Genomic DNA, 5,049 nt, shown 5'->3' with positions numbered 1-5,049 from the left:
GTAGTAGTAGTCGCTGTTAGTATTTAGTCCTATAGTTCCGTCTGGAAGGGCTCTAAGAAAAATGCCCCTTTCTTTTTCTTTATCTCTTCAGTGACATCCTTATTTCTGAGTGAAGGAACACACTTTACTTCCACTAACGCATCATCTTCTACTACATATCCTGAAATATGATTAGGAGGGAATTAATTGATAGACTAGAATGAAAAGATTTTTTTAAAAGTAATATAATAATCTGTCTGTCCCTTTTCCATAAACAAAAAGGAAGTGGTTTGGTTTCGTTCAGATTCAGTTAATACCTCTAATTATAGCACACTGAACAAACAGTACTTATTAGAGTTAAACAATTATTATATTATATCAACAAAGAAGTTGAAAAATATTTCTTACCATCTGGACTAGTAGCTAAGAAACTATACTTAGAATCAATATATAATCCTCGTTTCTCTACTGTCACATTCTTCTCCTCCGCAAACTTTCGTAGAGCAACATCTTCATGATTTCTTCCGTATTCTATTGATGGTGTCGATAGATTTCTCTTGTGTAAAATGTCTTTCACCAACACATGGCACGAAGTGTGATCTTTACGTTTCACAACTTTACCGAACGTGGATGACGTTAGACGGTTGCGGCGATGTTCTTCATAAATCGAATTCCCATGCTGTCCGCGGGAGGATACTTCAATAAAGTACTTTCATCTGAACTGACCTAATATGAAAAATAATGTAAAGTATTCTTGAAACAGGACAGGGTGAACTGAAATTTGTAAGCGATATTGTAAGCACAAATAGCTACTTTTCCTACAAATATTAAAAGGAATGTTTATTAAACATATCCTTCAAAATTATCTTTCTCGAGGTATATGTTTGCGAAATATGTAAAAACGAAGTTTCGAGACAACCTGGAATCGTAGAGTTGAAACATATTTTATAATTACATGAATCCACAAAACTGATAGGCTCCCAGAAATTCTCGTAATTTTCTCTACTTACTCAATGTGTATCCATCCACACATAAATTATAAGAATTTTAAAAGAATTTCGCTTGATTTCAATTAGTGGAGCATGACATATCAATTCTGCGATTGACGATTGTCTCTGAAAGAAGAAACAAGTGAGTATCGTTCCACAGTGTGAAACTACGGTAGACTTCCAAACTATACAAATTACATAGTAAAACTGAAAATAGTAGAGACCGGAAGTAGTTGATTTCTACCACTTTTGGTTTAAATAGAAGATTGTCGAAGGAGACTGTACCTATTCTTGGAACGATGAATCGATTCTCAGAAACCTCTTGTCGATACCTCTTACCGTTTTTGACCTATGACAAATACTGTTGAAACCGGAATTGGCCGATTTGTATAGCTTCCGTTTTAACTTGAAGATTGGTGAAGGAGATAGGACATATTCTTAGGATGCTGAATCGATTTCTGAAAACTGCTTGTCGATAACTCTTACAGTTTTATGTCAATGAAAATCAATATTGAAACCGGAAGTAGTAGTGAATTTCTACCACTTCCGGTTTTAGTGGAAATACAGAAGTCGAAGTGTTTTGTTTCCTTCACACCTTGAATCGATTTCTGAGAACCGTTTGACGCAAGATATTATCGTTTCTGGGTTATGACTATTACTGTTGAAACAGGAAGTGGTAAAAATCGACCACTTTCGGTTTAAGTAGGAGGTTTTTGAAGGAAATGGAATCTGTTCCTGGGATGCTGAATCGATTCCCGAAAACCACTTGTCGATAGTTTTTACCGCTTAAATTGTATGAAAATAGCTCTTACCGTTTTTGCTGTGATACCTGTTGACAGATAGACAGACGGACGGACACAGCCGTTCTAAAGGACTTCAATTTCTTATGCATAGCATAGTTTGGAAATCTAAAATTAATCCAGAAGTTTCAGAGGCATCATTGTGATACAATGATAGCTACGTGATATATATAGAGACGTGCAGATGGACGGGGGTCTTACCCAACCCATCCCAGAAAATTCTGAGCAAATGAAAAAAAAAAAAATACTCCTATAGAAAAATAAATAGCAAATTCCATATTTTAGAAGTTGGAAAAGTCGGATCTCACTGAGGAATGAATTTTTTCTTCTATCATACCACTTTTGTGATGCAATAATCATCAAAGCTGGTAATTGCGCGTCATTTTTTTTTTTTTTTTTTTTTTTTTGCGAATCACGTTTTCGGACGTTCAAAATTCTCAGCAATTACATTTTTTTTTTTTTAGTTTCTACCAGGAACGTAGCCAGAGCTCTGATTTGGGTGGGGGGGGGGGGCATATATACTAAACTAGTAGTATAAATAGCAAACTAGTATTTATATACTAGTTTAAATATTTGGAAGGCAAGTCAAGATTTGGACCCCGTGCTCCCCCTAGCTACATCCTTGGTTTCTACACAACTTTTTTCCGCTGTAGAATTAAATAGTAGCCAGTACCCAAGTGAATTAAATAGTTGCATAAATTGCTTGCTATAGTACAACATGTAAATAAATTCTAGAGAAAAAAAATCATTCAAGTCATAGCCTACGATGCGGGAGCTTGCGAATATGATTCCCGACTGGCGTTTTTACCATGCCTTGAACGAAAGAAAGCGAAACAGATACCCTACTATGGCACCTGAAATGCCCGCGGCTGAGTCAACACTTACAAGTTAGAAACATTTTGGCGGAACAAGACAGGAAAACCAATCCGGCAGGAGGGGGAGTAGAAATGACATGCCAATTCCAATGTGAAAACCCTCTGTGCAGCACAAATGAAAAAAAAAGTCTTATCAGATCCCCTCGTTTGCTTGCTTGCTTCTCAATTCTTGGAATTCTAACCCGAAGCTAGTCAGTCACGTGATGTGCAAAGCAGAGAAATTCTTCGTTCATCTCTTCCCCACCGTACCGTTTACGAGATAGGATGTAATCATAACTGATAGATGACACTTATTATTATTAGCCCTATTATTATTATTCAAACTAATGAAATAAGGAACTTCACACTTACCCGTCCGATTTTCAGATTTTTCACCTCAAATCGTTAGTTTAGGTTAGTTGCTAAAATTATTATTTTCGAAAGAGTTCTTTTATACTAGAAATAATTTAGAGAGAGGAGGGATAGTGTGAAGTTGTCCACCCATGAACAATATCCATATAGTTATACTGCATTATATAACTAGTTGCTCATCAGTTTACGCAGTTCTGAAGCTGCCTATCTCAGTTTTGCAAAAGTAAATATTTTATTTGACAAATATGTTTGAGGACCAAGTGGCATGTAATTATAATCGTACTTCTTCTCTTTAATCAACATCATATTCGTATACATCGCTCATTGTCGTGATATGTATCATCATAATTAATTCCACATAATCTCTAGACCATTAACAATAAATTATTATTATATTGTGCTAAAGATCGAACAAAATGACATGCACAAATTTTATACGTACCATGGAATATTTCAGAACGAAAATGATTCTCACATGTGAATATTATTATATTATTTAATCGTCAACACTATTTATATCTTGCTTACTGTCCGATCCTAATTGACAAATATTATACCTACGTAAACCAAGATTTCGAAGATAGAGACCCCCCCCCCTGGTATGGCGTACGGTTCACGGGTATCCTTGCGAGCCACTGTTCTTAGCACTCTAATTTATTGAAATAACTTACAGTACAATGGTACCCTTATTTGGTTCACAGTGAGAGAGTATTAAATGTAATACAATATTCCGTCCCAGTCTAAATAGTGAGTCAATATATTAGATTGTATATAGAAAGTGGTAGGTACTGAGAACAAATGCTAAACAACGAAAACAAAACATAATTAAAAACCAGAGACAAAAATAATGTAAATATACATTAAATAATAAGTAAAACGAATATAAAGAGTTATCTACTAACATACTCCAGTAACACGAAGCTTATATATATATATATATATATATATATATATATATATATATATATATATATATATATATATATATATATATACAATCTTACCTTTCATCATGCTGTATTGAATCTTCAGCGGTTCCTTGTTCTTGATAACATGGAAAAGAATCATCAACAGAAACAACAATTTCAGTTTTGCGACGTTTAGCTGCGGCTCGAGCAGATTTTGAGCGCTTATTTCGTTTTCTGGTTTTTGATAAAGGTCGTTTACGAGCCATTATGTATTTGCAGTATATCAGCTCACGCCTGATTGGTAACACCTTCAACTCGTTAGCTACACTGCGAAATAGGTGATAGTAGGACCTTGTAGTTGTAGAACATCCCGTCGAAAATGCGAGTGGCGCTAGCGTACAGATGTTCCTTTTAAAATGTTAACACTTTGTGCATTTATTCTCGAAATACATAAAGTACGTTGGTAATACATGATGAAGTATAATATCGAAAGGAAGAAGACATTTCAGTGTTTAGAACGATATATAAATGTTGAAGATCGCTGGCCTCTTTCGACAAATATAAGTGATCAAAAAACGGATTTGCGCTGTGGTGTGCAGTTTAGTTGCATTTTTTCATTCCAATATCTAGTTCTTAAGATAATTGAAAACAAATCAAGCTTCAAGAAAAATTTAATACCATTTCATTCTAATCAATAATAATCAGGGAATAACATATTCAAGTTTTGGAACGGAATTTTTATTAATTATTGCTCTAAATTGGAACAAATTTTAATTAATTATTAATTAATTATATAAGCGCATATTGATTATATCAACATAAAATTAATCATTACTACTTTTAAATATATTGCTATAATGTTATATACTCAGATCATTTCGATAAATTGCGTTTTTTAGTAATTCTGAGTAGAGTGCCAACGCCCTTAAGTTGTTTGGCCTGTGCGAAGATCAGGACCACAACAGCTTGTAGCTTGTATTATTTCCCAAGGAAAGATGAAATGCCATTAAATGTCACAATGAATGTTTCCGTGTTGAACCTCAAAAGTCATAGTTCTTTGTTGATGTAGTATCTAGCGAGAGTACCTTTGATCTTTGATGCATGAGGTTCTGTGGTTTGATACCCGGTGAGTGAACATCGAACGCAC

This window comes from Thermobia domestica, unplaced genomic scaffold (genome assembly GCF_964235325.1).
Source record: "Thermobia domestica unplaced genomic scaffold, izTheDome1.hap1.1 HAP1_SCAFFOLD_600, whole genome shotgun sequence".
NCBI classification, from domain to species: domain Eukaryota; kingdom Metazoa; phylum Arthropoda; class Insecta; order Zygentoma; family Lepismatidae; genus Thermobia; species Thermobia domestica.
The sequence above is the reverse complement of the archived record's forward strand: the minus strand, read 5'-3'. Positions refer to the sequence as shown.